This window comes from Pongo abelii, chromosome 11, assembly GCF_028885655.2.
Source record: "Pongo abelii isolate AG06213 chromosome 11, NHGRI_mPonAbe1-v2.0_pri, whole genome shotgun sequence".
Classification (NCBI taxonomy): domain Eukaryota; kingdom Metazoa; phylum Chordata; class Mammalia; order Primates; family Hominidae; genus Pongo; species Pongo abelii.
In genome coordinates, this window is record NC_071996.2 from 53141275 (window position 1) to 53160083 (window position 18809).

Below are 18809 nucleotides of genomic sequence, written 5' to 3' on the forward strand. Positions count from 1 at the left end.
CATTTTTTTGTTAATGTGACCTCTATTTTTTTCATCTATAAATATTTTAACTATTTTTTCTTAACTGAAGTAGGCATACTTTTAAGATGCTGCTGAATTTTCTAGCTGTACAGGCCTATTCAGGAGATTTCATTCTCATTTCAGCCCAAGGTTAGAGCTCAACGCTTCGAGTCAGTCTAACCCCACCACAGGAAGTACAATAGCTCAATCTATGAGGGTTGCAAATTATATTATAAAATATGAGTCCATTCTTTCACTAAATTAATAGGACCACATCACAGGAAAGCCAATAAAGGCCTTTTAGAGGCTCTAGTCAGTGAATCCTTTTCAGTGTGATGCCTATGACATTCCTTTATTTGTCCACAAGAAACAAACATAACGCAGATATCAACGTTATTGCAATAGTAGAGAGATTTCTGGAGCCAACAGAAGAGTGCTTAGAGTTCCAGCAAGTAGCAGTAACAGGGTAATTTAGCAACAATCTCCATGAAAGACAAAACATACATGTGTAATTATGCAGGTGAACTCCTTAATACAAAAACTGGGAATTATTAATTATAATGAAATAAGGGTTAACACTGATAACTTGATACAGTAGACACTGTTCTCAACATTTGAAATGCATGATTCCATATTAATGCACGATGGGGAAATACCATTATTATCCTTCTTTTACAGATTAAGAAACTGAGGCTTAGGGAGGTCAAGTAAATTGCCCAGGGTTATGCAGCCAGTAGACAGCAGAGCAAAGCTTTGAGCCCATGCAGTCCAAATCCTGCATATTTTTACTCTACTGTGTTTTGGCTACCCTCAGCATCCTAGAATGGTAATACAACACAGGCTGACCACAGTAAACTACATGCAGTTCCCACAGCACAGAAGTAGGCACCTTCCCACCTTGGCAACTTTCACCCAGGGAATTCTCTGCCTGAAATAGCTTCGTCCCCTAGCTCTGTAGTTTCATATTCACTCTCTAAGATTCAGCTTAAGTGTCACTTCTGGGAGGTTGCTACTATAAGAGCCTCTGCCACTAGCATGGTTAGATGTCCTTTCTATGGCTTAAAATGCATGATGAATGCAATACAGTGTGTGCAATAAAGGAATAAGTAATCAAGTAGGCTACCTGGGAGTGCAAACAGTGAGGAGAATGTTGATATCTAGAACTACTGGAGTTTTATAAAGAAAAAGAAATCTACATTCACCTGACTGTGGTTAAATACCTTTGATGTTTTGAGCTACTGACTGCCTGATAATGTTCCCATTATTTACCTACTTTACAAGTCATAGGGACATAAGCTGCATTGAGATAGGCATCCAGTATTTATTTATTAGAGCTTTTGATAGTCCACGGTTCTTTATTTCAAGCCTCATTTAATCACAACAAACAAAAAAAATACTCACATTATTAAGGTAAGCTAGCCAGGTGTAGTAGCTCACACTTGTAATTGAGGCAGGAGGATTGCTTGAGGACACGAGTTTGCGAAGAGCTTGAGCAACACTGTGAGACCTCATCTCTACAATAAATTTAAAACTCAGCCAGGTGCAGTGGCATGTGCCGGTAGTCACAGCTACTCAGGAGACTGAGGTGGGAGAATCGCTTGAGCCCACGAGATTGAGGCTGCATTGAGCTATGATTGTACCACTGCACTCCAGCCTGGGCAACAGAGTGAGACCTTGTCTCCATAAATAAATAAATAAATAAATGTAAGCTAAAAGTTTTCTTCCTTTCCTGGTGTAGGAGGAAAGCAACCATATGGAGGTCTCTGGATAATAAATAACTTCTTCACCTTTTGCTTTTCTTGGCAAGCTTGTGAAATATTTATTGCATTTCTTTCCAAAGGCTTAAGAGTATCTTTCTTCTCCAGAGAATATTATTCTGTGACCTAATGCATGTCCTACCCTTGCCTACTTCAGCTGTGCTTCCATCTCCTGCCCCTTCACCTGACCCCTGTCTTTCAATGCTGCCTTTGGGTTAACTTCTTCTGACAATTTCTGTTGCCTTTCGTTTAAGCTGTTACACTCCATATGGCTTCTCTTTCTTTGATGTGGCCCAGAACATATTACAAACCACAGAACACAAACTCTATGATGAAATAATTCATCAAAGATTTTCTGCACTATTTTACCCAAGGCAGAAGTTAGCACAAGTTAAAAAAAAAATGAAGAGCATTTAGACAAAGAGAAGGAGGAGAGACCTCCATCTGCACATCACTCTTATGTGTAAAAGAACCACATGGACAAATGCTAGTGCAAACAGCCATTGTGGATAAACTCAATGACAAAATCCAGCCAAGTCAATCACTGGTAGTCAGTGGGTCTGATTTGGGATTCAAATTTGAAATTCAATGGTAAATTGAACCAAAACATATTAAAAAAAAAAAAAAAGAAAAAAGAAGAAGAATTTCAGAACTAAAAGCAAGTAGAGCCAGAAAATGTTTTAAAGAAATTATTTTCCCATTCCCACTCAACGTCCAAGGGCATTTAAGCAGCTTCAAGAGAAACTGTCCATCTTCAGTCAAGCTAATTGGGTAACAATACAATGGAATTAAAAATTATTCAATAGCTTTTGTGTCAGATATTGGTAAATGTTGAAAATAAAATGGATTACTCAGTTGAAGGTTAAAAGTTCTCCAGGTATTTGCAGATTTAGTTTTGCATACAGTAAAGTGAAAAAGAGAGGAGGGAAGGAGAGAGAGATAAGAGTGAGGGAGGGAAAGAGAAAGGAAGTGAGAATAAAGAAAGAAAAAACTAGACTACAGGCTGTCCAGAGATCTTGTTCAATTCAGGTTCTGCAGCTGAGCTGCAGAATATCCTTGAGCAAGAGTTCCAACCTTTATGACCAAACTTATTCATCAGTTAGGCAAGGCTAATTAGGACCATTCACCTTCCCTACCTAAAAAGCATAGTTCATATTAATTAACTTGGACATTTGAACAGCCTGTGATCTGCATTAGAAAAGGTGAAAGGATATTTCATGGTTGTTAGCAATTATCTGTGAAATTATTTAAGTTGTCAGAAGAACCAATACATATCTGCCCCAGGAGACCTCCCACGCCCTCACATCAGCCACATGTTTCTTGTTTGTAAGAGCAAAGCATTCACTTTTCTCTCTCTCTCTTCCACTCTTTTATTCCTTGTCTCTTTTTCTCTTAAATATTCTTGTTCTCTTTTATGAGACTGTCATGATCTTTTAGGATAATTTAGGACATTATCCTAAATCTTCTAAAGGCTAAGCAACCAAGTCCGGTAAAAACTGTTCTCCACATTCTGTTCACCCTGCCCCAAGCCACCACAGGCACCTCATGTCTTTTTTCCCTTTTTGTGGGCTGACTCATATTTTCTAGTCATGTTATATTAGCAAGGGAAAGAGTTAATGCCTGCATTCTCAGATCTTTTCTATTAATCCCATGAAACAGATTAACATAGATGTGTTTTCATATACCATTGGCATGTAATTCTGGACAATTGAAAAGAATACTTGAGGATGACTTTCAAATAGTGTCTTATGTTGTTTTGTGTTTTACTAACACAGGGAAAAAACAAAGGATGCTAGAAAGTTATATTCTAAAATAAATATGTCATGAAACTATTTCACAGGGATTAAGTTATTGTGTTGCTTTCTGACACTATTGTATTCTTTTCCCTCAAGAATTTGTGAAAAGTAGCTCCACTATGACTTGCACACATGCTGCTTTCCTTGACTTTTGGATAGCTCCTAAGATTTTTTTTTTTTAAGGTTAGGTTATACATCAAAAGTGTACTACAAAGTTATTGGCTTGATCTTTGAACCAGTACAGGTTATCTACGATCTAATTCATAATTTGTCAGTAATATATAAAACAAGTTGAGAGAAATACGGGGAAAAAAGAAAGAAAAAGAAAACTTTGCCAAAAGCACTACTTAAAAAAAGTTTTATATAAAGTTTTCAAATATTGCTAATTAACCGAAGGCATTTTAGAGTAGGCCAACTGTAGCCACAGAAGGTAGTTTTAGAAAGTAAACTCAAAGAAATCTGAAAATTATTTAAGCTTTACATCTAGAGATGGAATTCCTTTAAAATGTTACTAGAATTCATTTACCAGGTTTATTCTGTTATCTAATTTTTCGTTATAAAAATAAACATAAATTTACCTGTTAGTCAACATTTAATTATGAATTTGGCTCCTTTATACCAGGTACTATAGTAGCTGCTGGGAATAAGCTAAAAGATCATCTTTTACCACAGGAGTTATGTTTAGCCAGGGTGAAAGACAATCACCTGAGCACTTTTAGGGCTCTCACAACAGATAAATGTAATTTTTTGTGATAATCCAACTCACAAAATGTATACTTGAAAATTATGATTCATTAGAGTCAGAGAACTTTCACATCATCCAAAACATCCAAATTAGCAACAGTTGCTTGTGAGCTGGCAGACATTCTGCTCTGGTTATTAGCTAGGAGAACTCTATTGATGGACATTCAGACATGCAAACAATCTGAAACCCCCCACAATAACATCCGCACTTGGAGGAACTCTGGCTCCTACTGTAGACTTTACAGTAATTGTAGCAGTTACAGTCATGTGGTTAAGGGGAAAACTGGCAGAATTCCACATAGCATTTGTAGCCCCATCAATTTGAAATAAGAATTTTTCAACCACATTGCTGCTAATTTTTAACCTGCCCACATCGGGTATAATAGTACAATGTTAAATTTAAGTAACATACTTGGAGTTATTAATACAAGCTTTGACTTCAACCAATATAATGACTTGAGATTATTGTTGATGTTTCTTGAAATGGAAAAAATATTAATAAGTCAGGTGGCAGACACACAAATGTGCTATTATGTTTCCATAAAACATATTTCCATGGACCATATTATAAATACCTAACAGGCAAGCTGTAACTTTAATCTTATATATAAAGCTAATTATGAAATTGTAAATTAAAAAATAATGATTAGCAATCCATTATGCATTAATTATGCAAAGCTATGTCCATTAAGTCTCATATATTTTACTCCTAGGAAAGTTCTCATCAGATTCCATTAACTCTTATTTTAGAAATTTCTAACAAGTTTAGGTAACTAGTTTACTCCCCAAGAGCAAAATGGAAGTAATAAGCTTGATATAAGCAGGATCTTATTTTGAGACAAGCACATTAATGGCAGCAAATTGCAATGAAATAAAGAGGAATGTGAGAGAAGAAAAAAAAGCTTTGGAAAGCAGAAATCAGAACTCCAAAAGTAAAGTAGTTTTTGGCCATTAGGGAAAAAGGTAAACAACTTTTTACATTTCATTAGACTCTGAGGACAAATGATCATAATATAATAATCACCAAAATGGTAAAATACAGTGATATATTGTGAAATTCATTTTTAAAGAATTTAAGAATGTAAACATTGGTTAATAATTTGAGAAAAGTATGTTTTCATTGTTAATAAATTTTGCTTATGCAAAATAGTTTGTTTTCTACTAATGAACATCTTCCTGTAAAATAAAACCCATTCAACTAGAAATAAGAAGGAACCTCTTTAAAGACCATTTATGTCTTCAGTTATAAAGTACTTATTAATTGAACCTCGGTTTATGTCTGTGTTATTTAGGACTTTTTAATTTCCACCTAGTATCACAATTATTAATATTTGTGTAGGATTGTCCTGTTAGATCATTAGCTACTTGAAGATAGAGAGTGGATATCAGACACCTGAATTCATCTTTGTATCATATGCTCTCCTTCCTCACTCTGCAAGGCCTAAAAGGTAGAAAGTGCTCAATAAATGAAGAAAAATGACTTGTAATGCCCACATCTATATCCTTTATTCTTTTAATGACAATACATAATAGCATCAAAACTTAAATTTGGATAACACTGTAAAAGGTACATTTATATGAAGAAATCATTCAATATGATTTGAACTCAAATAAAATTAGCAGACAGAAAGGTTAGTCAAATGAGTGAATGAAAGTATGAATTATTGAATATTCTTCAAAAATTACAGATAAGCAGAAACTAATGTTGCCTATTAATAAATTTCCAGAGTGTATGGGTTGAAATTATTTATTATATCAATTATATATTATAGTAATTTTACATTAGGTAGATTACAATTTGCGTCCTTTTGTTGAAGAAAAGCTTAAAATTAAAAGAAAGTTTTACTTTAAAATGCCCCCTTGGAAGACTTATACACTGTTGGTGGGGATGTAAATTGGTTGAGCCACTGTAGAAAGCAATTGGAAGATTTCTCAAAGAACTTAAAACAGAGCTATAATTAAAAAAAAAAAAAAAAAAGAGCTATCATTGGAATGAGCAATCCCACTACACAAAGGAATATAGATCATTATACCAAAAAGACACATCCATGTGTATGTTCATTGCCATGCTATACACAATAGCAAGGACATGGAGTCAACCTAGGTGTCCGTCAATGGTGAATTGGATAAAGAAAATGTGGTACATATACACCAGAGAATACCACAAAACCACAGAAAAGAATGAAATCATGTCCTTAACAACATGGATGGAGCTGGAGGCCATAATCCTAAGCGAATTAATGCAGAAACAGAAATCCACATACTGCATGTTATCACTTATAAGTGGGAGCTCAACTTTGAGCACACATGGAAATAAACATGGGAACAATAAACACTGGGAACTACTAGAGAGGGGAGGGAGGGAGGCAAGGGGTTGAAAAACTACCTTTTGGTTACTATATTCACTACCCGGGCCCAATATAACCATGTAACAATCCTACACATGTATTCCTTGTATCTAAAATAAAAGCTGAAACAAAAAATAAAAAGAAGAAGAAAGAAAAAAAGAAAAAATGCCTCCTACTAAGTCTTCTTGCATTTCTAATTAATGAGGTCTAAAACAAGAGGTTTTACACTGTGTGTTTCAATAACCATGAATCTCGGTTCTCCTAAGCAATTTCTTTTTATTAGGATATATTTGAATTTCAAGACAGTTTGTTAAACAGGATTTAATTTTTAACCTTTGATAGACACATATAAATGTGTCTATTAAATTCCAATCATACAACAGTATTTTTATTTTGAAAAATATTTTCATTATGTCTATATAATATTCATGCTCAGGTTAGGGCTCAATCTTAAGACATTTAGCAGGGTTTAGGATTTATTCAAGAATAAATCAGCAGTTGAGCATCATTACTTTCATTAAAATAGTCAAAATTTTTCTGATTAATTATACTCTTTTTATACTTATAATAAAACACTACAAAGAGAGAGTAGAATTTAGTTAATCAGATAATGCCATATGACTGCAGTCTGCAACCTTGATATCTAGGTGTACCTTTTGGGTAATAGAGAGTGAAATCATCTCTGAGTGACAACAGCTAAATTATTGGAATTCAGCTGCACAAGAAGAAGAATTGGTTTCCCATGTGTAACAGGAAGTTCTTTCATATCTAAGCAGGGACAACTGGTAAACATAACAAGCATTCTAGCATAACTCTTGGAGGAAAGAAGATAGCAAGGTGTGCAAAAGGCAGAGAGCTGAGTCATTTTGATAAGCAAATGCTCAATCACCTGTTAATATTGTTTTGCTTGTTAAATCCATTAAGCTCTTTTATTAATGTAAGAATATGGGTGATCCTATTTTGAATAGAGGATTATTTGAACAAGGCAGGAAATAATCCATTCACCCATTCATTTAATATGGAGTACATAAAAAGTGCCAATCACTGTGCCAGAAGGAGAAAATAGAAATAAGAAAATGACTTTCTTTCCCCTAAAAACTGCATTGTTGTCCATAAAATAAATAATTGATAAGCTGGACTTCATTAAAATTAAAAACTTCTGCTCTGTGAAAGATAATGAGAAGACAAGCCACAGACTGAGAGAAAATATTTACAAAGGCACATCTAACAAAGAACCGTTATTCAAAATATAGAGAGAACCCCTAAAACTCAATAGTAAGAAATCAAACACCCCAATTTAAAAATGAGCAAAAGACCAGGACAGACACCTTGCTGATGAAGATATATGATGGCAAATAAACATATGAAAAGATGCTCAACATCATATGTCATTATGAAATTGTAAATTGAAACAATAAGCTACCACTACACACCTATTAGAATTGCCAAAATCTAAAACATCAAATGCTGGCGAGGATGGTGGAGCAACATGAGTTCTCATTCATTGCTGGTAGGAACATAAAAGGGTATAGCCATTTTGGAAGACAGTTTGGCAATTTCTTACAGAACTAAATATATTCTTACTGTACAACCTGGCAAATTGCTCTCCTTGGTATTCTCAAATGAGTTGAAAACTGGTATCCGCACAAACAAAACCTGCACATGAATGTTTATAGCAGCTTTATTCATAACTGCCAAAACTTGGATGCAACCAAGATGTCTTTCAGTAGATGAATGGATAAATAAACTGTGGTGTATCCAGACCATGGAGTATTATTCATCATGAAATGAACTATCAAGCCATGAAAAGACATGGAGGAAACTTAAATGCATATTATTAAGTAAAAGAAGTCAATCTGAAAAGGTTACATACGCTGTAATTCAAACTATCCTGACATCCGGAAAAAGGCAAAACTATGGAGACAGTGAAAAGATTAGCGGTTGCCAGAGGATGGAGGCAGAACACAGATAATTTCTAGGCCAGCGAAACTACTCAGTATGATACTACAATTGTAGATACATGTCGGTTTTCATTTGTTCAAACTCAGAACATACATCTAGAATTAACCCTACAGTAAACTGATGGACTTTGGGTGATGACATATTGAAGTAGGTTCATCAGTTAACAAATGTATCTCTGTGGTGTGAGATGTTGACAGCAGAGGAGGTTGTGCATGTCGGGGAGAAGGGCAGGGTATATGGGAACTCTGTACTTTCCACTCAATTTCACTGTAAACCTAAAACTGATTAAGAATAATAATAAAGCCTTAAAAAGACTGCATTATCTACTAAGAAATGCAGACAAATAATCAAATGATGATATTATGGCATCTCAAATGTTATAAAGAAGACACGTCTACATGGGAAGATACCTTGGGAGCACAGAGGGGTGACAGAACATCCGAGCTGGAAAGAACTAAAAAGGAACGTCAAGGAGTCATATCTCTGCTTATTTCCAAACTTCTAGCAGGAAAATAATTCAAATGTATTCTACACTTCTGCAAAAAAGGGAGAGAGAAAAATTGGGCAGAATTCTCTTCAAAGAGAAGGAAAATAGGTGTTTCTTTTGGCAATGAGGTAGCTAAAAGTGAGTGACACAACAGGAAGTTGAGAAGGAAGAAAGACTGATGTGGGAACAGAGGGAAGCTGAAGACACTGACCAACTCCACTAAAAGCAAGGTACAGACATCTACAAACCATTACATTCTAAATATTTTCTCTAGATAGTACTTCAGAAATTTCATGGAAGAGACATAGTACCAAGGTACAGAGTGAGCATAAAACTCTTTACTAACTCTAGGCCCAAGGAAGTACAGGTTCTCAATCAGCAGGGTGTGTAATCAAAGGTTCGCATAGACATTTTCATCACACAGTTGTGAATAAATTCTGCTACTGAGTCACAATATTGTTCAATTGACACAAGGGGTTTTAAGAATATTCTAAAAGATATATTTAAAAACCTATATTAATTTATTACCATTTGTATTAATAAACTGGTAGCTTCAAGTACCCGATATTTTTTAATTAGTAAATTAATATTCTGCAGCTAAGATGAAGCAATTGTTGAAAGGATTTATACTCCACATTATTCTTAAAAATATTTAAGCTGGATTGGCTGGGTGCAGTGGCTCATCCCTGTAATCCCAGCACTTTGGGAGGCCAAGGCGGGTGGATCATGAGGTCAGGAGTTTAAGACCAGCCTGGCCAATATTGTTAAACCCTGTCTCTAATAAAAATACAAAAATTAGCCGGGCATGATGGTGCACGCCTGTAGTCCCAGCTACTCAGGAGGTTGAGGCAGAAGAATGGTTTGAACCCAGGAGGTGGAGGTTGCAGTGAGCCCAGATTGCGCCACTGCACTCCAGCCTGGGCAACAGAGTGAGACTCTGTCTCAAAAAAAAAAAAAAGAAACAAAGAAAAAAAAATTATGCTGGATCATATAATCACAAAAATACGTTGTATATTAGAAAAAAATGAGGCAATTTTTTAAAGGGAAAATAAATATGAGGATTATTAATAGTAGGAAAACATGGATTAGGCTAATATAAAAATACCTACCATAAAATCCTATGAGAAGAATAGACTACACACGTGGCAAATGTCTTCCTAAACTGACAAAAGGAAAAGGGCATTTGGTCATTTACACAATTCATAATGTCATTAAGGAAAAATCAAACCAATTTCCAAGGAAATGCTATCTAGAAATAAAACCTACCCAACGGTCAAAATTTTTCTACATTTGAGAGAAATGATAAACCGAAAAAGCTCAATGAATCCCAAGGACAAAAAATGTGAAACATTCACACTAACGGATGTCATAATAAAATTCATCAAATCAGTGATAAAGAGAAAATCTTAAAAGCAGCCAGAGAATAAAGACACATTACATGAAGAAGAAAGATAAGGATGAAAGATTTCTCATCAAAAACAACGAAAGTAGGAAGACAGAAGATCAACATTTTAAAGTACTAAAAGAGAAGCTTGTCAACCAATAATTTTATATTCAATGAAATTTTTTTTAATGGAAGTGCTGAGAGATTCAATCACCAGCAGACTATCTATAAGAAATGCTAAATGAAGCCCTTTAGGCAGAAGGAAAATGATACCAGATTAAAATGTGGAGATACATAGATATATGATTTTTAATTATTATTTAAATATTTTATTAAAATATAGATATATAATTTTTAATTATTATTTAAAGCTCATTGATAGTTTACAAAAATAATAATATGTAGGGCTTATACCATATAATTCACATATAAGTGAATTATATGACAACAATAGCATATAGTTCAGAACGGGAAAAACAGAAATATATTGTTGTAAGGTGAAGCAGTACAATGCCACTTTAAAGTAGACTGCGATAGCTTAAAATGTGTACTCTAAACACAAAAGCAAAAGGTAAAATAACAAAACAGTTACAGCTAATGAGACAACAAAAAGATAAAATGAAATCATGTTGTGAAATCCTCAGTTATTCAAAAGAAAATAGAAAAAGAGAAAAAAGGGAACAAAAAAAACAGATGACATAAACAGAAAAAAAATAACAAGATGGTAGGTTGAAGCCTGACCATGTCTGCAATCATATTAATTGTAAATGCAAGTGAGAGAATGACGTACTGGACAAAAATGCAAGACCAACTATATGCTGTCTACAGAAAACTTCTGTGTTTTTTTTTGAGACAGGGTCTCATTCTGTAGCCCAGGCTAAGGTGCAGTGGCTTGATCACAGCTCACTGCAGCCTTGACCCCCTGGGCTGAGGTGATCCTCCCATCTCAGCTTCCTGGGTAGCTGAGACTACAGGTGTGCGCTACCATGCCCAGCTAATTTTTGTATTTTTTGTAGAGACAGGGTTTTGCTATGTTGCCCAGACTGGTCTCCAACTCCAGGGCTCAAGCGATCCACTAGGATTATAGGCATGAGCCACCATGGCTAGCCAGCAAACCATTTTTAAATACAAAGATACAAATATATTAAAAGTGAAGAGATTTTTTTAACATGCTAACACTAATCAAAAGAAAAATGGAATGACTATATTGATATCCAAAATAGATCTCAGAGCATAGAATATTAGCAGGGCTAAAGAAAGTCATTTCATAATGATGAAGGGGTCAATCAAGCAAACATAAGAATCTTAAACATATATACATTTAATAGAAGAGCTTCAAAACACATAAAACAAAAATTGACAGAACTGCAAGGAGAAATAAACAAATCCAACATTTTAGTCAGACATTTCCACTCTTTCAATAATTGACAGAATAAGTGTAATGAAAGACAATGAGAACATACAGGACTTGAACAACACTGTCAAACTTGATCCCACTGACATTTGTAAAGCACTGTGCCCAACATGGCAGAATACACATTCTTTTCAAGTGTACACGAACATGTATTAAGAGAGACCATATTCTAGGTTGAAGAGAGTTACATTTCTCTGCATATTAAAGCGAGTCAATTATTTGTGTATATTGGTGGGGACAGAAAAAGAGGACAAAGGGACAGGGAAGGAAGTCAGAGGTCAGAGCCTGATTTGTAAAATACAGCCAAGGGACTTTCTAAGTGCAGAAAAATGTAATATGCAATTTTAAGTTATCTGTGTCGTAAATGCTCTTCCCCTTTTACATTTGGTGTGTAACCCTAAATCTCAGGGAATGTCTTCTGTTCCCAGCTGCCTCCCGTGAACAGTCTGAGGAGAAGGAGAACAAAGAATAAAGGAGGAAATGCTCCCACATTTGACTTGAAGCCAGGCCAGAGATAAAGGAGCAGCCTCAAGACTTAGAGTAATGAGAAATCAACAAAAGCAGGAAACTGGAGTCAGAGGTGACTAGCACAAATATATTTGCAGAAATCCTGAGGGCATCGGACTTGCCGTAAAACACAGTGGCAGGGTTTGAGCTGACCTTATCCTGATGCTTGGAGCAAGGTGATCCCAGGCAACATGTGTGTTACATTTTTTTCTCTCCTCACAAGTCACCATAAGAGAAAAGAAGCAGTATAGATTTATTTCTCCACTGTTAAAAATGATACCAAGTCCTTCCACCTACAAAGGAAAAGTGGCTACAAAAGTTTATTTTAAAATATTATTTCCACAACATATCTATCACCCCATTGAATTTGAGCATAGTATCAAAAGCATAGCAATAAGTTGGAACCAACAAAGACATAAAAATGAGAAAAAAAAAAAAAACTAGGGTATCTTCAGGGTAGGAGATCAGACATACAAACAGGCACGTATTCTCAGAGTGCCTCCAGCTACTTGTGTTTCTGTGCCCCCACACATTTTTAACATTTTTCAACTGACAACATATAGGAATAGGGAAATGCAAATCAAATCCCCTTTTTGGTTTACTGATATAGGCAGAGGATAAAATAAATCATGAGCTTTCAGCAAGCTGTAGTATATTTGGACTCTGTTTCCAAAAATCTTCCATAGCAGAGGAGGGCTCAGGACCTCGGTCACCTATGGGAATTCGAGGAGGATATTTGACAGGATTCTCTCAATTTGAATTTTTGAGAGTCATGGAATCTTAGTACCACTTGTCAGTTCCCATTTGTCTGAACCCTCCTGAGAGTTAAAAAGGACCTGGTCGCACTGCTTGGACCACAAGGCTGCCATGCAAGGAACATCTGAAGCCCCACGCCACCCACAAGCAGCAACTGCAATGGGACAGAGGTGGGAGTGAAACTCAGGTCCTAGAGCAGAGAGGATCTTCTCACAGTCTGAAGCCAGTATGTTAAACTGCTTGATGTAGCTGTCTGTTTACTTATCCATATTCCCTGGATATTATTCCATAAGGGTGGTAAAATTGTCTAGATTATCACCTAGACGTTTGAGTCTCTCCTACTTAGCACAAGAAGGTGCTTACTAGTTGTAGAATTTGATTCTGGTTGAATTCAAAGAGTGTGAACAAGCCTGGAATGGGAAAAATAAAACAATTTGTAATCATGGCTATGGTAGGAGCTTTAGCCAACAAGTGGTAATAAAGCAAGTAGCCCTCTGAGAGCTGCTGTGATTTTTCCCAGCTATCAAAGCAGGGCAGTCCCTTAGATGCAAGTGGCATGTGGGTTAATTACCCAAAGAGGGTATTTAATGTTATGGAGACTTAGGGAATATATTTGTGGTTTTTTTTTTAAGTGTAGAATGTAACAAAATTCAAATTATAGGCCAACCTGAGAAGTAAGGAAACAATTTTACAAATGATCTCCTTCCTCTGTCTGTGCCTTTTCTGCATCATTTCCAGCACAGAGCCCCTTTTTCCCTGCTTTGCCACAGTCCACATCCTCTCTATTCCTCTACCTTCAACTGAATAAATCAGCTCCTGATAACCAGAACACGAGTAACACTAAACATCTCCTATTTTAGAAAATGGCAATTTGGTAAATAAATTTTTAGCAGGGTGTCATGACTGCTAAGAAGTTTGTGTGTTAACCTTCTTAGGCATATTTGCATTTGTGCCAGAATAAGTCACATGTTAAAAAGAAATTCACGAAAATGGGGATATTTGAGAAATCAATGAACCTGGATTTCTTTTAAAGATGAAAGCAATATAGCAGGAATTATAATCCAGCATGGAAAGAATAATTTGTTTTCATTTAACCTAAAGTGGGGGACAATAATTTGTTTTATTTGTAATACCCCTTCTACTGGCCTTCAGTTGTTTCATTTAGAAAAGTATTTGGAGTAGAGTAGCAAATAATTCAAATTGTATACTTATAAGATCACTTGAAACTTTTACTTCATCTTTAAGAAAACTGCACATAATTTTGCTTATTTGTGCTTCTTTATTAGACTTTAACAGAAGATATAAATCATACTGTGTCTTGTAAAAAGACTAAAACAGGCATTATAGAGGATTTAGTTTCCCCTTTGACTTCAATTGTGCCTCTTTCTCCTTTTTTTCTTCTCTCCTGCCACACTTTGTTGTTGTTGTTGTTGTTGTTTTCTGCTACCTCACCTACCGCTGATACTTGACTAACTGATAAATGGCAAGGCTTGCAAGAACAGCACTCAGAAAGTACTACTCTGACAGCTATCCAATGGGATTACATCAACAATCCTGAGCCGGAAGCAAGAAAACCAGAACGTCGGTAAATTTCACAGCGATTAAAGATGAAAGCCACTACCTCAGCCAAACCACAAAAATACATACTCCCCTCTTCTCCTTACCCTGTAAAACTTCAACCCTGCTTCAACTCAGAGTTGCCTGGTCTTCAGGTTTTCCCTGGTGTGTATCAGCTGAGTGAAGTCTTTAAGTTCTATTTGAGTTTTTTTGTTTGTTTGTTTGTTTGTTGAGATGGAGTCTCACTCTGTCACCCAGGCCGGAGTGCAGCGGCGCGATCTCTGCTCACTGCAACCTCTGCCTCCCAGGTTCAAGCAATTCTCCTGCATCAGCCTCCTGAGTAGCTGGGATTATAGGTATGGGCCAACACCCCTGGCTAATTTTGGTATTTTTCGTAGAGACGGGGTTTCCCCACGTTGGTCACGCTGGTCTCGAACCCCCAACCTCGTGATCCGCCCACCTCGGCCTCCCAAACAGGCATGAGCCACTGCACCCAGCCTATTTGAGTTATTTAATGCATTTTGTTTTGTAGTCTTAATGCAAATGTTAACATTCAAATATAAGCTTCTGTGTATTGCATAATATAAAGTCATATATACACATATATAGGTGTGTATGTATGTATTTGTATATAAACTCATATGTATATGTATATGCCTATTGCAGATTTTACCAAAGACATTCTCCACTGCATTACTAATCAGGGTCAAGATGTCAGGCAGGGCTGCACAGGAGCTGGATTAAGATTGTATGGCTATGTATGAATAGGTAGTAGATGAGTTTCTCCCTTTTTCAACTTCTCTCCTACCTGTGATTCGTCTTTTTACAGTTTCCTCAACTTTTCAATCTAAGATTGTATCAAAAAGTAGTTTGTCCTGGATTATTTAAGAACATTTATTAACCATTTGCAGACATAAGAGATCTATAAAACTTTCTACTTGGAAGAGAGCAGACATCAATCTGCTTATTTTTGAGCTGTGATCGTTCATCAAATCTGCTTCTGTGACATCTTTTTCCAGCTTTATTGAGGTATAATTGACAAATAAAACTGTATAAATTTAAGGTGTAAAATGTGATGATTTGATATACATATATATTGTGAAATTATTACTACAGACAACTTAGTTCACACATCCATTACCTCACATAAGTATATGTGTGTGGTGAGAACATTTAATATCTACTCTCTTAGCAAATGTCAATACAATACAGTATTAACTATAGTTATCAGGCTGTACATTAGACCCCAGAACTTATGCCTTTTATAACTGAAAGTCTGTACTCTTTGACCAACATCTCCCCATTAGAACATGATTTTTTATTTATTATTATTTTATTATTATTTATTATTATTTTATTTTGATAAATCCATAGATTCTTAAGAGTTGAAAAGGAGACTTTGAAAGTCAGCCCTCATGCAGCGAGACTTCCCACATACATACATAGCACAAACGTACACATACCTAGTGATAATAGCATTTATATTGCAGAACTTGTTTTACAATTTGCAACACATACACATATGCAGGCTTTCTACTGGAATATGAACATACACAGACATAAAGCCATCTGGTCTCTCCTTAAATACTACTCACGAGTAGTATTACATAGTGGGGGGCTCATTACATTCAAGGCAGTCTACTCATTCTTTTAGTCCTGGAGATTCTAACAGAAATCATGCCAGCCAGTGAGAGAAAATTCGGTTCTTTGATACGGATAGCTGAACCTCAATGTTTCCAATCTCTCACCTACACAAATGCAGGAAGTCCAATTTTCATAGAAAACTCCTGACAGTCTTCAGAGGTGCTTGTGTACAGCAGTCCTTGCTCCCCATGCTAGCCAACCTGCCTGGGATGTTTCCATAGCAACTCCAGTCTCAAATTCGGCCCCATCACTGTTATCCTTGGAACTGGATGCCCTCCCTGGAATCTCAATCTGGAAACATGTGTCTTTCTTATAGGAAACAGTCCTCTGTGTTATTCTCAGTCTCTCAGCGAGCCTGTGCCAAAATTGTTAAGGCAGGATGGTTCTTTCAATTCACACCCATTCATTTTCTCCTAAGGGCAAAACACACAGCCAGAATGGCTGGGTCAAGATAAGATACAAGATTAGTGACAACCAGGTAACTAAAACTATCATTGCCTTCCAGCATGCAGACCCGATTACTGAGTCTAGGCCACACTTTATCTTTTTTATGATGAGTTCCCTCTCAGGGCCACCTTTGTCTTTTCTTTCAATCTGACTTTGATAGGGCCTCTCCTGAGTGTAATACTTTTAAAAATATATTTGAAACCAAGTTTTGGACAGTATTGATCTCTCTATCATCCCACCCACATAAGCCTCCACCCACAAGCCAAAACTTAAACGCCTTTGAAAGTCATCACTCATTTATGCAGTGAGATTATGCAGTAAGTGTAAATCGATGAACAACTGAATACTCAGGAAAATGATTGCTGCCTGTGTACTCACCAGATATCTCAGTTTCTGGCAGGTCATGACTCCCTTTTCTATTTCTTCTAGGAAAAATATCTACACCTTATTACCTCTCACCCTTCATTTAAGTTTTGCCCTCCGGAAAATACTTTTTCCTCATAAAATTCCATTCAGGCACCACTCTTTTCCAGTCTGAATATACTATTTCATTCCCATTTCTCACAGGCCACAACTCCAAGATCACTAATATGCCCTATAAAATTTAATTGCTCCAGCTACTGCCCAACTTCAACAGGACATACTTGGATGTCCTGCTTCCCTTATTCTGGGTACCATTTGCTTCAAAAAGTCCTAAAATTGATGTTTGCCTATTGTGTAATACTAGATAGGTACTGAGCTAATAATTTAAAAATTAACAAAGGTTAAGTTCACCCTAAACATTGCTCTATTCAGGGTCAACAAGACTCTTCATGTTGCTAGTGATCAGACCCAACACTCACATGACTATCTCCATGAACAGCTATCTCAAATTTCACATGTTCCAATCTGAAACGCTATTATTGTTCCACTAACCTGGCCCACTTACACTCGTCCTCCTCAAAGTTTCTCAGTTATTAATATCCTCTTCACAATTCCTCAGGCCAAAAGCCTTATTGTTATTCTTGAATACTTGCTTCACATTCCCTATCTAATTCATCAGCAAATTCAGTAAGCTCTTCCTTCAAACTATACCCAGAATTTCTGCAAGCCCATCTCAAGCCTCCCTTCAGCACCACTCTGATTCATACCACAGCCATCTCTCATCTGGCTCAACACAATAGATCCTAACTGGTCTCCTTGCTTGTCAACACAGCAGCAAAAATGATCCTGTTAAAACACAAGCCAGCTCATGGCTCTCTTCTCAGTGTCCTCTGACAGCTTGGCAGTTCTTTCAGAATAAAAGCCGGTCTTTACAATGGCCTACCAAGCCCTACAAGGTCCACCTTCTCCTTCCCTTCCCAGGCTTCAGCCATGCTGGTCTCCTTGTGTCTTTGAACCATACCAGGCACATTCAGGCCCAGTTCCCCTGGAATGTTTTCCCCAAAGACACACATACTCTGCTCCCTCACCTCCTTCAAGTCCGTATTCAAATGTTGTCTTGTTAAAAAAAGAGCTGGAGTTCTTTTTTTCTTAGAACTACTAGTCCTAAGAACTATTTCCAGGAAAAGACAGAAATCTATTGTTTTTATTCTGTATAACCTGTCAAAATGTTTTAACATTTCAGAATGAGAAATAAATTTTTAAAAGAATATTTTAGAATTTCAGTTTTAGAGTGAAAAACCCAAAGCAGGTTTGCTTTCTATCTTTTGATTGTTGTGATGGCCTTACAGTTCCCTAGTCTAATAGCATACGTCTTTTCTAAAATGCTCTTAGGTGATTTGATTGGGCAAGATTTCCTCATCAGGTGCCCCACGTGCACACATGGAAGGTCCTCTCTCTTCTGGTGGGTGCCTGAGTTCCCACCTCAAGACCTGAATGTACACTAGTCCCTCCAATGAGACCACTGCTACTCCACACCAAGACGGCTGAAATTCTACACATATTCTGTGGCCCAGATAGATGCTCCCTCTTCCATGAATTCTTCTCTGATCTGTCTTGCAAAAAGGCACCTCTTCTTCCTGGGA